Raw genomic sequence first — 16,538 nt, 5'->3', positions numbered from 1 at the left:
TTAAAGAAAATTGTTGGAGTGCTCAAGGAATTAAACCAACAGAGGTCAAGGTGCATCATCCTAAAACTCTGTGCCCAAAATGTAAAAAGGCAGTATATTGGGTATCAGAATATAAACAAGGACATTTAAATGGGGAAAGGAGCCCTCCCCCCAGGGCCCTTGAAAAACTGTCATGGAGTATGACAGTATGCAACTTTGGTGGCAAACCAACCCATAGAAAAATATTGATGGTTAAAAGTACTGGAAAATTTAGGGTAACTCCACATGCTTATACTGAATTGTCTATTCACCCTTTATGATTAAAGGATAAGGAGTATGCAATCATTTTGGCTCCACCAAATCCTGAATATACTCACATTATACCTAGTAAGGCACATGAGTGGACAAATTTTCTCTATTGCAATAGTGAATGCTAATGATGATGATAGTTACATAAATGAGAATCAATGTATAGTTCAGTTACATGCCTCTTGGGGAGGCCCCATCTCTGGAAATGTGTTCTCTTTTCAGTGTGCATCTCTAGAGTCTTCTGGACTTCAGTGGTAAGGAAGGAAGGGATCTAGGCAAAACTGCAAGAGATTGTCAATTTTAAGGGTTTCTGATCAACTGAAGGAACTCAGTATTCAGTAACATGTCTTTTGAATTAAAATCCTTGGTCTGATTACTCAGCTTGATAGACAGGTCCCCGTCATCTGGCATCCTCTGCTATGTTGCTGGGTTTGGGGGTTTCTCTGGTCTGGAAGTAAAGGTGTTGGAGGAAGTAATCAAGGGATCGGTTATATTGAGCTTCTCCCACTGAACTGGTTCAGTCCAGTTGTCCCTCAATCCAGGGACCACAGGGGGAGACTGGGAACCCAACTCAGTTAAAGGAGTTTGTACCAGAAGTGGGTACAGTAGGGATTCCCCAGATGAGCTCAGGTCCAAACTTTGGTCAAAAGACAGAGTAGACATAGTCATATCCTCTAAGCAAGAAGACCCAAGTAAAGTGCCCCCCCAGCTCCTGTCCCCCAAAGAAGTGTATGTGGATAGACTTCAGGAGGTTGGTGAAACTGATTTTAAAATCTATTTTGATGACTATATTTCAATATAAGAGGTTTACTTTTCAATACTTTATATTTGATTTTATGCTTTTAAAAATATTATTCTGAAAAGCAATTCATAGACTTTATAGTCAGCAAATAAGCAAAGTGATATCTTTTATTCTTTACTTTTTCAATCAAATGCAAAATGGTGATGTTATATTCCACTATAGAACATTCCTTGTGAAAGTCTGTCTGGTCCAAACTAATGAGTCCATGGAGGAATTCAGGGATTGTGAATAGGATTGATTCACAAATCAGAAAAGAAGAGTGGAGGGGAAAATGAACCTAAAGAAAGCTTGGAATCAGATCCAATTAAGCTTGATTGCCCCAAGATGAAAATGGAAAAAGAAAAAAATAAATGCAGAATGGAATAGATTTCCTAGCATTTTTACAATGATCTGTCATTATCGATGATGACAACAAAACCACCACATTTAGATGCCATGTCAGTTTCTTTTGTAAAAATAGAAGTTCTTCTAGGTTTATTACATTATATAATAGGTAGGGGTTCAAATTCTCAGAGTCTGTTAAAGGGTTTCTATCTTCTTCAAATTCAAGCTCTAATGGTCAATCCCTCATTTTGTAAATACATATCCCTTCATTCATTCATTCATTCTTTTGCCTAGCCATAGCCTTCTCATTACATCTCCTATGTCTTTGCCTTTGAACCTAGTTTCTTCAATTTCTAGAATGCACTCTCTCCTAATTTCTATCTCTTAGAACACTTTTTATCAAAACTTTGGTCAAAATTCAGTTCAGTCACCTTTTGTATTTAACCTTTCCTCATCCCATTAGATATCAGTGATAACCACAAAACTGATTTCTATTGATTTTATTTAAATGTGTATCTATACACAAATGGATAGATACGTACATATAATACATTTGCACACATAAATGCATATTTGTTTTAAACATGTATATATGTATGTAATATGTATATGTGTATATATGTTCACAGTTTCTTGAGGTTAAGGATTGTTTCTTTTATAGCAATTTGTATAGTGCCTAAAATGTGGTAGGTGATTAATAAGTGTTTGCTTATTGATTAATTAATTAGGTTTGACAAGCCTTAGGAGATTCTCTGTGATGTCCTAAATGCATTCTCTGGCAAAATAGGACTCTGCTTTTTTTTTAGACCAGTCCTGGGATTTAAATGATCTAGAGAACTTCCAGTGAAGAAACTCTGCCAATATAGGTCAACACATACTCTGTAATTTCTAGTATTATTGATGTTGCTGGGCACATGGATATGTTCCTCAGTATTGAAACCTCAGACTGGAGTTAACCAATCACCAAATCTTTTATTTCTTTGATCCTTATTGGCTGACTTTTCATCTCATAGAACCTATTGACACACATCATTCTGGGAGTCAATAAGCATTTTTTGATTTCTTGGAAGATGAGAACTACTTCCTTTGAGGATCCAACTCTGCCAACTTTGGAAAGAGTTTCAGAGCTATAATACAGCTTCAAGACTTTCTCTTATTTCCCCTATTGCCACATTCTTCTATCCTATTATAGCCACTGGTTACTTGAGTTTGGTTCTGCCTATGAGGAATTATTATTCAAACTTAAGAAAGCAAGGGTGGAAATAAAACAAAAATTTATTAAAAGACTTACAACACATAGAAAGGGATTGGGAGAGAGGGAGGGGGAGGGGGAAGGGGGGAAGGGAGAGGGAGAGGGAGAGGGAGAGGGAGAGGGAGAGGGAGAGGGAGAGGGAGAGGGAGAGGGAGAGGGAGAGGGAGAGAGAAAAGAACAGCCAAGCAACATTGGCTGGGCAAGTATGTTAGAGAAGACTTCGACCCTGACTAGAAGTTGAATCTAGATTTTTATGTCTTGCCTCTCATCCAGAGGGCAAAAGGTGAACTTCCTTCCTTTTACTGGATCTGGAATTAAGTAGAGGTGAAGGATACAAATTTTACATTAAACAATGAATCAATGGTACATCAAGAATGGGGATCTTGGGGAAGCTAGGTGGTGCAGTGGATAGAGCACAGGCCCTGGAGTCAGGAGTACCTGAGTTCAAATCTGGCCTCAGATACTTAATTATTACCTAGCTGTGTGGCCTTGGGCAAGTCACTTAACCCCATTGCCTTACCAAAAAAAAAAGAATGGGGAGCTTTACCCAATTTAACAAGATTAGCAGTCTTTAAGATTACAGATTTAATTTCTGCTATATTCATAGTTCTCTATATCTTTTCCATAGTAGTCAATTTACATCTCGAATAAGTGGTAGGCAATTTACATCTCCACCAAATTTCTTTTTGTTTAGTTCACAATTCTCTTCATCTTTCCCCTGCATCACTACCAACTTCATAACAGATTCTACTTGTTTCTCCAAGTGTTTTTCCATTTTTTCTTCACATGAAATACCTTTTACATTTTTAGAAAATTATTTTCCTCTGATGACCTCATTTACATTTTCTTACAGGACCTTCTTTTTAAGTATAGATTATAATTATTTGGCCATGGCAGAAAGAAATATTTTTTCTCTATTTCAATCACTGCAAATTCCTCCCTGCTGTCCATATTTTATTCAATTATAAGTTTTTGATATTCTTACTAAAGTTCTTGTCTGTTAATTTCCTTGTTAGTTTGATAGTTTCCTCACTTCACCTTTTGCACTTGCCCTTATTGTCTTAACGATTTTTTTCTCTTTCCTTCTTTTTCTTTTTCTTTTGAACCCTCCTCATCCTTCATCTTGAAGTCTTTTCAGCTAAAGCCTTTCCAAGTTTCCCCTCTCCAGTTTCAATATCTGGTCTTTGTATAGCCCCTTCTGAAGAGATGTTGCCATGGTTAGACCAGATATAGTGAGACCAGATAGGATTAGTAGAGTGTCTACATGCAGGTTTGCCTGCATTTTATCCATTTCTCCAAGTTCCTGAGGGTTTTTGGTCTTGGGAAACTTCTTCCAAGAGCAAAGTTATACAGATTAGATCATGAGAACCAAAAAGCTAAGGGAGAAATAAAGAAAGACTGTGCTGATCCCCCTAGGCAAGGTTATGAAACAGAAAAATAGGGGAAATAAGTGAAAATGAGACCAAGAGACAGGATGGACTGTTGTTTAAGTGGAGAAAGACTCTATCAAGTGGGTCAGTGACAGTGGACTAGAGGATTTGCCAGGAAGCAACAGCTGTAGGTTGTTGACAATCTAGTTCACAGTACCTACCTTCACTCATCTTTCTTGGATTGCTATCTAAAGAAAACCGTAGCTCTTCTTTATCCATGTTTCAGTTCCTGTTTCCCTTCTGAAGAATAGGAGGAGAGGCAGGGGACTATAGAGATTTTAACACACACATCCAAACCCCAGAGACTGCCATCACAGTCTACAATGTTTCTTTAAATGTTTGTTTGTGTTTCTTTGTTATTTGAAACACTATTAAAGAATATAGTCATTTATTATTATTATTATTTTAATCCAAGTCAATAAGTGCACAAATCAAGCCTGGGAAAGGAGTAGTAAGCCAAAATAGAAGAGATTCTCCTTAACTCAGGTTAGGGTGAATCAACTGGAGACTTTCTTCAGTTTTAGTGATCTCTGACAGTCCTTTTGAAACCAGAAATATCTTTAATAAGGGAATGAGAACATGGCAGTGAGAAGTAGAAGCTGGTGTGTTTGTTCGAAAAATTGGACTCAGCCAAAGACTCATCTGGCTACATTCCAAATGAAAAAATCCCCCAAATCTTTCTTCTACTTAAAGTTTTTGCAGAGGCCAATTTCTAGCTAGGAAATAATTTTATTAACTTTAGAAGATTTAAGTGAAGTGGAGATTTGTACATCAATGAATATTTTATGGATACTTCTAAGAATATAGTAAATCTCTCCTGTGGAATTAACCTGCATGTAAACCTCAAAACCTTTCAGATACTACTTGGGTGGGAATTACATCTAAGTTGATCGTGTTTATACTAACTGTGTGAAGTCAGTTTATTTTATGTTTAATTTGCTATTCATTCTGCCAGTTCAAATACTTTTGCAATTTTAAGAAATCTCTGTGGTTGATATAATGTAGCACTGAAATCTGTTGCCAGGGGAAACCAGCAAAGAAGTTAACATGTCATTATACATAGAGTACAATTAAACAGACTCTATGTAGGAAAAAGCCGATAGAAGAAGAAATATTCAAATAAGCCCTTCTAAAAAGAGAAAAAGGGAGAAAATACTTCCTGATTAGTAGGAGGTTAACACTGAATTGATACTTGAGAACCCGATGATGTGGCCTAATTTTCTTTTCTTGCCTTGCTAACAGTTTATACCTTCTGGTGTCTGAGAGGTTCAGACATTTGGAAGGTGAGCAAAGATAGAAGAAAAGGATGCTGATGAGGAATGAAATGTGGCTGCTTCTGGTAGAAACCTATGTCTTAATTATAACTATCTTCAAGAGATGAAAAGCTAGCAGCTAAGAGAATCACAGAATCTCAGAGTTGAAAGAGAGATCAAACAAAAGTCATCTAGTTGCAGTTTACTACTTACCTGGGTCTGATTTCAAAGTTTGTCTATTCAAACACTTGGTTTTTGAGCCCCCATCAATACATCTCATTGCTGCACCATAACTAAATAATTGACCTCTCGAAAGCAAAAGAGTTTTAATTAAAACAGAATAAAAGTAAATCACAAGGAACTGAATTAAGTATTGACTATTTATTCCTTGTACCCATACACCAATGGCTGCCATCTATATACCTTAGGAGTTCTGATCAATTCCCCCCCCCATTTAATTCCTCTGATCATCAACATTGCAGGACTGGGGCATAGTTATAGAAATACTTAGGTTACAGCTTAGAGTCTTAAATCCCTCCTAAGTCAAATTTCCCTTCAATCTCAGGTCAGTAGGCTAGAGAATAGATCCAGTTGGAATTCCAGAAATCAAAGCCAAATGGATAGGTATATCCTAATTGTTTCCCATCTCGACTGTTCTCTGTATCTCTGCCACCCAGGGCTCTTGATGTTCCCCATATGAATTTCTTAGACATTTTAATCTCTTCTACATTTCTTAACCAATCAGACTTTGCATTGAATGATAAACTTACATTGCAAGCTCATGCAAAGCCATCTGGAAAATATATTCCAGAAAATCACTACCAATGAATGAGATTCAATTATAGTGAAAAATGGAATCCTATAAACATATCCTCTATACAGTTCAATCTGTAGCTGAACAAGAGTTTTCTCTACAATATATTCCACAACCTCATCCATCCAACTCTTAGTGAGGGTAATTTTTTTTTTCTAAGGCATTGTATTTAACTTTTAGATGGTTTGATTTGTCAGGAAATTTTTCCTTGCATTCAATCTAAATCTGCCTCTTTGCAGCTTTGCATTATCTATTGCTCTTAGTTTTATTCTCTAAGTTCAACCACAATAAGACTAATTTCTTCAAATACTTAATGATAACTATCATCTTCTCCCTGATCTACCACATTCCTTTCATTCTTAGGTGCCTCCTCAGCTGCCTCTTCTCCCTCTCCCAATTTCTAGCACTCCTTGGGAAGTGTCTTCTATTTAACTATAAGCTCTTCTTGAGGATAGAGATTGTCTGATTTTCTTGTTTTTGAATATCCAGCAATAGTCTATAAAAAATGCTTAAATTCTGTGAGAAAGAATTGAGTGTTTTGTTTTCCCCAAGGATGAGAAAGGGTATTGCAAAAATCTTACAGATATCTTTAAGAATGATACATCACAAAAGCCCTAATGTCTGGTCTTTGTGTAAGCCAAAAGATACAAGCCTATTTACAGGAAGGGGAAAGTTAGGAAAGGAAAATCATTAAAGAAATAATTTTAACCAATAGGTGAACTGAACAAAGCCCCCCTCACTAGACATCAAATTGCCTTACTAAGGGAAGTTAAAAAATTAGCTTCAACTAGTCAGGGATTGACCTAGGGTCTGTGTCCTTGTCCTTTGAGTCTGCTCAAGGAGGTTCATGCATATTACTGTTCATTCCCTTGTTGTCATTAGTATAATGATCAGGAAGGAAATTGTGACCCAACTAATGATTTTCATGAAGGGGAGGATCAAGCCTTTCAAATTGCATGTAAGACTGGACATTGTCATAATCCAGGACCTTCTTGCACTAGGAGAGCAAAGAAGAGTTAACAAAAGCCATTTTAATCATTCTGGCCTATGTATTTATTATTATGAGATATTGATAATATATTCTATATTCTCTATATAAATATTCTAAATTTACTCCCTTCCCCCCCAACTTCTCATCAAAAAGAAGTAGGCAAAGTAAAGACACCAGGACATTGCCCAACTGGGGACAAATTAACTATCACTGTCAAATCTCCTAGTATAAATTCATGCCCTGCCTCTACCTTGTTTACCTCCCTGATCTAACAATTCCATCTGGGAAAGGAAAGAGAATGGGCAAAAAGAAGAAAGTAAGGAGTAAAAGAAAAAAAAGGAGAAGGAAGAAAGGAAAAGGAAGGGGAAAAGAAGTCAGGAAAAAGTGAAAAGAAATAGATCACAGAATCATTACCTCATAGTTATTTTTTTCTTCCTCTTTCTTGTTCTCAACAAATACCTACCCATAAAAGTCTAGGGGTAAGAACCTATTTGTATAAACCTTTTTATAGCATTTTCACAATGGCTAAGATTTGGAAAGTGAAGGGATATCCATCAATTGGGAAAACCTGGGAAGGTTAACACAAACTGATGCAGATTGAAGTCAGCAGAAGCTAGAGAACATTGTATACAATAGTATACAATAGTAACAGCAATATTATTTGATGAATAACTGTGAATGACCTAATTCTTCTCAGCATTAAAATTAATGATGAATAATGTTATATACCCGATACTAATAGTATCAGGAATACAGATGGAAGCATATTATTTTCACTTTCTTTTGTTTTCTTCCTTTCTTCTTTCTTTCCTTCCTTCCACTCATTAAGGTTTTTCTCCCAAAAATGATTAATATGGACATAGTTTACAATATTATATATTTATAATTTATATCTTAGAGAAGAGGAAGGTAAGAAAAGAAGGGACAGAATTTTGAACTCAAAACTTAACAACAAAAGTTTTTTACTTGTAATTGGGAAAAAAATAAAATATTTTTAAATAAATGCCTACCAAGGAATTCAGATATTTCCTGACTATGCTCCCTGGATTTTTTGAATGTATGCCAATTAATATATATTGCTTCATCTTCTTCTTAGCATGATTATACTCTTTGTTGATATCATGATTTCATGTGTTTTGTCTATGTCCCATTTTTAATCATCAATAAATTGCTTAAATAATTTTAGGATCAGTTTGTTTCACTCATAAATCGCACTTTCTCATTATTCTTGTTTTTTATTACTCTGATTTTATCTGTGCTGTGTTGATAATCTGACTGTACATAGCCAGCTAACTCAAAAATAATTCCATAATAATGGAAAAAATGCCTTTCCTAAAGCCCTAACTCTAGGAGACTCAGATGAGATTCTGTCAACTTAATTTTGTTAGCATTGTCCTTGACCTTTATTTACATTGTCTTCTGGTTGTTTACATGTACAAAAGTTCATTCTTTTACACATATAGTCGAATATGAAAGATTTCAAACATTTAAATACTCATACCTTCATATATAAAAAGCTTTACAAAAATATATTGCATTTTAGGGGGGATTTTTGCAAGGCAAATGGGGTTAAGTGGTTTGCCCAAGGCCACACAGCTAGGTAATTATTAAGTGTCTGAGACCAGCTTTGAACCCAGGTACTCCTGACTCCAAGGCCGGTGCTTTATCCACTGGGCCACCTAGGCACCCCTATATTGCATTTCTTAAACACACACTCAGGCTTATATAACCGTAAACCTCTAAACAAATAAATGAAACTTTCTACATCTCCTTCAGATTAAGGTAACAGTCCTTAAAGTGAAATCTAAAGCTAACCCTAATCCACCATGTCAGTCATATCTTTCACTACTTCCTTTTTAAAATACTGTCCCACCCAAGACAAAATGACATTCTCACCAACCCACAATAGATTTTGTTCTTTGTCTCACCTGTGCCTTTGCTCAGACAGTTATGTCATCTTCCTTCCTCTCTGGATTTAAATCCTATACATTCTTTTAGGTCTAGTAAGAGAACCACTTCCTCCTCATACTAATCTAATCCTAATTAGATTTATGGCATTTACTACTAATTCCTCTGATTTGTAAAACTGATCCTAAAGTCGTTTAACATCTCTTTTCTTTCTTTTTTCTTTCCTTTTCAACATTCATTTTTTTGAGTTCTAAATTCTCTTTCTCCATCTAGGACTTCCACCACCTAGTGAAAAGGTAAAGTATTTGATACTTTTTAAACATGTGACAGGATGCAAAATATATTTACATATTAGACATGTTGCAAAAAGAAGGTAAAAAAATATGCCCAATCTTTGATCAGAGTTCATCAGTCCCATCTTATGTGATGGCTAGCATTTTTCTTTTCTTTATTTTTTCAAATGAAATTTTATTTTATTTTTCCAATCACATGCCAAGATTATTTTTCAACATCCATTCAAATGCAAATTTATGGGTTCCACATTTCTCTACCACTTTCAATTCCCATCCCCCTGCAGCAAACAATCTGGTAAAAGTTGTACATATACAATCATATTTAACATATTTCCATATTGGACATGTTGTGAAAGTGAAATTAGAACTAAAAGGAAAGGAAAAAACCATGAGAAAGAATGGAAAAACATAAAAGAAGTTTTTAAAAAGTGGACATAATATGCTTTGCTCTGCATTCAGACTCAATAGCTTTTTCTCTGGATGTAGATGGCATTGTCCATAGCAGGTCTCTCAGGATTTTTCTTGATCTCTGAACTGCTGAGAGGAGTTATATCCATCAGAGTTGATCATTTCACAATGTTGTTGTTAATGTGCACAATGTCTCTCAGGTCTGATCACTTCATTCAGCATAAGTTCATGCAAGTCTTCACAGTCTTCTCTAAACTCCAACCATTCATGATTTCTTACAGAACAATAGTATTCCATAAAATTCATATACAATAACTTGTTCAGCTATTCCCCAATTGATGGGCAGTGGATAGCATTTTTCATCATGAGTCCTTTAGAATTGTCCTAAATTATACTGAGCAAAGTAGCTGTCATTCACAGTTGGTCATCATTACAATATTGCTGTTACTGTGTACAATGCTCTCCTAGTTCTGTTGGCATCTCTTTGCATCAGTTCATATAAGTCTTTCTATGTTTTTCCTTCTATACCCTCATCATTTCTTACAGGAAAATAGTATTCCATCACAATCATATTCCACAACTTATTCAGTCATTCTGACATCTGCCGTATTATCTATTTGTGCTGTTAGTTCTTTTGTGTTGCAACTTACTATTTATTTGTATTTTGTCTCCTCAACTAATTTTAAACTTCATAAACCCTGCAGTATTTAACATGGTATACTGCTTGTGGTCAGCATTCAATAAAAGAACTTTGTATAGGGATGTGAATTCATGGTGAGAACCAAAACCTCATCCTTTGACCTTGCTAGGCTGATTAGTCTTTAAGCTTCTTGTGGCCCTGCCCTTTAGTGATGAATATATATTTCTGCTTCTATTCATCCTCTCCACTCCTTGGCTTTGACCTTCTCTTCCATCTCCACAAATTCAGAAGGGATAGGACTCTATTCCCATTTCTAGATTCTAACCTTTCTTTTTCTTCAACCAGGATTTTACCCAACTGGGAGGAAACACTACAGTTTAGACCTTCCTTCCATGATATTTATGCCAATCATCATTGCTCTGCTAGCTAGTCAGATAGTAGACAGGATGTGAAAATACCAGAAATAGTGAGTAAAGGGATATAGTAAGTTAGGAAAATCATTTCACCCCATGAACAGCTTGATGAAGTCTTTGTAGTATTCTAGAATTAGTGAAGTAATGAAGAACGGATGAAAGAAGAGAAAAGGTCCATTACAATTAGCAGCAACCTAACTTTTAGTACTCAGGGAATAATGTAAATGGTATGGTATAATGGAGCCACCACAGGTGAAGTAACAAAGTCTCTAAAACTGAGAGCAAGTTTATATCTGATAAACCCTTCTTCCCTTCCTTCCTACATTTGATTCAATTGGACTAACTCCAAAACCATGGTGAAGAATGGTCCAGGAGAAAGAGTTCTCCATCTTCCACCCTACACTTACTCACATTGCCTCAATCCTTAATTCCCCTTCCAAGACTCAAATAGGCCAAAGTCTACTGCTAGCTTGTATTCTTGCCCAGTATCACTAGCAAGTATCAGTAAGTTTTATCAGCCTCTCACCTATCCTAAATCTTGCCATTATACTACTGGAGACATCTATTTCTTCTTACTTTATTTGTGACTCCTTCAAACTACTTTCTAAGAACTTACTTCTTACAATTTCTCCAGTCTCTTCCCTCTAATGAACTGTGTTCTAAAAGTTTTACCGTACAAGAATGTTGTCACTCATATTGTCATGAATGGGATCTGCCTGTCTCATAATGAACTGTTAAGTCAAAGATAGCACTTAGTCCATTGCCTTGTACATATTGGGCACATGAAAAATATTTGACTTAAGACTTAGACAGAGAGCATTGGGACTTTCATCTTACATTAGGCCTCTTTCAGTTCTATCAATATATCAGAGACCTGTGATTTCATAAGTATAGGAAACTTCCCCCACCAGCCATCCATCTTTCACTTAAAGTTTGAGAAGGCTGGATGAGACTTAGGAAGATAAGTAATTCAAAGATGGCGACAAGAAGTGATCCAGTCTTAGGCGCTCTGTGATAAAACTTGAAACTAAGGACTCTAACTAAACTTTCGAGAGACAGAACCCACAGAGGGACCCAGGGAGGCAGTTCTCCTACTCAAGGTAACCTGGAAAAGAGCAGAAAGGCTCTGCTCCCCCGGTCGGAGGAGCAGCCCACCAGAGGGGTGGCCCACCAGAGCAAAAGAACTTCATCCTCCCGGAGGCAGCCCCAGGGCGCTGGGAGCCATGGTTCACAGCAGTGGGGGAGTCTCCTGAGCTGCATCCCGGGTAGCACCAGGCACAAAGTGGGGGAACAGCGGGGGACCTCTGCCAGAGGGAGCACGTGGAGCCCAGCCTTCAGGGCACACAACAAGCAGCTTGGTCTTTCCCCAGCCCTGATCCAGGAAACAGAAGCAGGCCAAGCCAGTAAGCAGGAGCCTCCAGGGCATGAGCCCATTGAGCTGAGGGAGGGGAGTGAAGAGAGACTGCAGAGCTCAGTCCTCTGCCCCTGGAACAGGACTCTGGGGCTCTGACCACATTCAGATCCTGATCCCAGTCTAGGCCCCCCCATAGAACAGCAGCCCCCCCCACATCAGCCCCGTGGCAGAGGGGTGGGCGCTTCTGGTCATTCACAGACCAGGAGGGAGGACAGAGCCTCACACTGATATCCTTGTGGGAGTGTCCCAAAAGCTCAGGAAGCACCCCAAAACCAGGCCCAGGCTGGGAAAATGAGCAAGCAAAGAAACAAGAGGAAGACCATTGAAAAATATTTTACAAATGAGCCCAAGAAGGATCAAAATACTCAGTCTGAAGATGAGAAAGCACAAGCTCCTGCATCTAAAGACTCCAAGAAAAACAGAAATTGGGCTCAGGCTATGACAGAGCTCAAAAAAGACTTTGAAAATCAAATGAGGGAGTTGGAAGAAAAACTGGGAAAAGAAAGGAGAGAGATGCAGGAAAAACATGAAAATGAAGTCAGCAGCTTAGTCAAGGAAATCCAAAAAAATGCTGAAGAAAATAGCATGCTAAAAACCAGCTTAGCTCAAATGGATAAAACAATTCAAAAAGTCATTGAGAAGAATGCTTTAAAAAGCAAAATTGGCCAGATGGAAAAAGAGATAAGAAAACTCTCTGAGGAGAACAAATGCTTCAGACAAAGGATAGAATTCAGGGAGATTGATGAATTTACCAAAAATCAGGAATCAATACTTCAAAACCCAAAAAGGGAAAAATTAGAAGAAAATGTGAAATATCTCATTGAAAAAACAACTGATATGGAAAACAGACTTAGGAAAGATAATTTAAAAATTATTGGAATACCTGAAAGTCATGATCAGGGAAAGAGCCTTGACATCATTTTCAAAGAGTTACTACAGGAAAATTGCCCTGATATTCTAGAAGCAGAGGGCAAAATAGAAATGGAGAGAATCCACCGATCGCCCCAAGAAAGAGATCCCAAAAAACCAACCCCTAGGAATATTATAGCCAAGTTCCAGAACTCCCAAGTCAAAGAGAAAATATTACAAGCAGCCAGAAGGACACAGTTCAAATATAATGGAGCTGCAGTCAGGATCACACAGGACTTAGCAGCAACTACATTGGAAGCTCCTAGGGCTTGGAATATAATATACCGAAAGGCAAAAGAGCTTAGAATGCAGCCAAGAATGAACTACCCAGCAAGGCTGAATGTCCTCTTCCAGGGAAAAAGATGTACTTTCAATGAACCAGGGGAATTTCAAAGGTTCCTTTTGGAATGGCCAGAGCTGAACAGAAGGTTTGATCTTCAGATACAGGACTCAGGTGAAGCATGGAGAGTGGAGGAGAGGGGGAAAACATGAGGGACTTAATGACGATGAACTGCATGTATTCCTGCATAGAAAAATGACACTGATAAAACTCATATGAACCTTCTCAGTTAATAGAGCAGGTAGAGGGAGCTTTTATAGTTGAAGCACAGGAGAAAGCTGAATTCGAAGATAAAATATGGTGTAAAAATGGAGTCAATAGGAAAAAAGGGAAATATAATGGGAGAAAGAAAAAGGAGAGGGGGAATAGGCCAAGATATTTCATATAATAAGATTTTTTTTATTACAATGAGCTATTGCAATGATATGGAAGGGGGAGGCAAGGGGGAATGAGGGAACTTTTGCTCTCATCAGAGGTGACTAGGAGAAGAAACAACATATATACTCAATGGGGTATAGGCATCTGGAGTAAGAAAGGGGGGGGGAGCAGGGGGAAGGGGTAGGGATGTGAATAAAAGAGGACAGGATGGACCATGAGGGGAGAGTGGTCAAATATAACACATTTTCTTTTTTACTTCTTGCAAGAGGCTGGGATTGGAAGGCCTGTCCAGGACCATAGGACCAGGTGGATTCTGGGCCTAAGGGGTGGTATGGGGGCTCAGGGCTTCTTGGCCCCAGGACCAGGGATCTGTCTGCTGCTCCACTCAGTGACCCTACACCAGAGTCAGAGTGAAAGGAGAGAGAAAATATAGTACATGGTAGTGGAGAAATAAGAAAGGAGGGAGTTGCAATCAGCAATGGCAATGTTGGAAAAATATGGAAGCAACTTTTGCAATGGACTTACCATAAAGAATGTGATCCACCCAGGACAGAGTTGGAACAAAGACTGAAGCACATTTTTTACTATTATTATTTAGGGGAGGGCGCAGGGCAAATGGGGCTGGGTGGCCTTCCTGGAGCCACATAGCAGGGTGATCTTTGGGTGCCTGAGGCCGGATTTGGACCCGTGTGCTCCTGGTTCAAGGGCCAATGCTCTGTCTGCCACCCAGCCACCCCTAATATGATTACTATTTTATTTTATTTTGGGTCTTTTTTTTTCCTTCTTTTTGGTTTTTGCAGGGCAGTGGGGATTGGGTGGCTTGCATGTCACACGGCTGGGTGATTGTTGGGTCTACGGGGCTGGATGTGGGCTTGGGTGCTCGTGGCTCCAGGGCTGGTGCTTCATCCATTGCACCACCTGGCCATACCTACAATGATTACTTTTTTTTATTTTAATTTTTTTCTCTCTCCTTTACTTTATTGCCCAAACAAGTCTATATTCATGGGGGGCGGGGTATTTTGTTTACTCTTAAACAAGAATATTTTATTAATGTAAAAAATAAGAATTAAAAAATTTAAAATTAAAAAATAAAAAATAAAATATAAAATAAAAAAAGATAAGTAATTCACTGATAGTTGTAAAGCTAGAAATTATTGGAAGCAAAATTTGATCCCATCTCTTCTGGAGGCCAAATCTAATGTTCTAGTCACTGTTTACAAAAACAAATCTGTTTCTCTTAAGAGTAGCTAGGGGATGATGATCTATTTTTTAATTTAATTGATGCAAGTGAGATGAAATTAACAGTTCAGATGTAGTAATGATGTATGAAAATTCATTTAAAGTAGAACTTCTTGAGAACATAATTGATTATTATCTATGCCATGGGTCTAAAGCAGACAGTTTTGATTCTTAAGGACTATGAGAATCCATTCAGGGGATCTGTGAATTTGGATTAGGGAAAAATTATAACCTTATTTTCTCTGACTTCAAACTGCTGTTTATCATTTCCCCCTTTAAAAGTATTTTTTTGAGGAGGGGTCCATAGGTTTCACTAGACTGCTAAAGGTGTCTGACAAAAGTTCAAGAATTTCCATCCTTAAGTGTTTTAGTATATAATCTTATCTCTAACCACAAATATCGTAAAGGGATTCCCTTGTGTTTGCCATAGAAAAATTAGCCAGACTTCCTTTGCATTAGCATCATTGTTAAGAAAGAAGAGTCAAGATATATTTTCATTCAATATAATGGAAATCATGTGTAAATAGCATTCTATACTTCTATGGGTAGCAAGAGTTGAGTGTTCTTCATAAAGGCACCAGAGGGCAGCATCTGTCCACTCAGCCCTCTCTTTCTGCCACCAAGGTCAGAATGGGAGCTGCCAGTCTCACATTAAAACAGAGAAGAAATCCAGTCCCTGGCTTGATGTCAGTTCCAAGAAGCACATCCAACTCCGAGAGTTTGTAAGGTGGGAGATGATGAAATTAAAGTTAGCCAAGATTGGGTTCTGTATTTACCAACTCAGTCTAAAGCCTGCAAGCATCTCTCTCTGCTTCTCTCTTTCTGTATGTGCACTTCACTGTTTCTCTCTTCCTTCCCTTTTTTCTTCTCCACTTCTTTTCTTTTTCTTTCTTTTAAAACATTTTGATAATTGTAATTCTATATAATCAGATCCTTTTGTAATCCTATATATGTTATTCTATTCATTTATATACATTATTTTGATACAGGGTTCAAAGGCTTCACCAGACTGTCAGAGGTGTTCATGACATTCTGGGGGGGGGGGGTGTTCTAGGATCTTTAATATCAGAATGAGATCACAGTAGGGAAGGGAAAGACCCAGGTTCCTTTATAAAAGAATTGCAGACAGAGGCTAGGGCAGTTTAGTTTCTCTTTGTTGCTCAAATGACACTTGTTCTGGTATCTGGCTTGGTAGAGAAGAAACATGATATATGAGAGCTATCATCCTGGGCCCCAGTTAGCTGAAAGCTAAGAAGGGAAGTAGAAAGCAAGAAACTTCTATTAGCCATCTCTGCACTCAGTTCTTCAAGCCAGTGTTTCCCAGCCCTTTCTAGTATAATATGTGCTTCTCATCAAAAAAAAAAAAAAAATACTTGAACTTCCACAGGAAAGTAGTTATGCTATTAAGATGAACTGATTAAAAGACAAAAGCTATGTACCTT

The sequence above is a fragment of the Macrotis lagotis genome, chromosome 8 (genome assembly GCF_037893015.1).
Source record: "Macrotis lagotis isolate mMagLag1 chromosome 8, bilby.v1.9.chrom.fasta, whole genome shotgun sequence".
In the NCBI taxonomy this organism is placed as follows: domain Eukaryota; kingdom Metazoa; phylum Chordata; class Mammalia; order Peramelemorphia; family Peramelidae; genus Macrotis; species Macrotis lagotis.
This window is presented reverse-complemented; position numbering follows the sequence as displayed.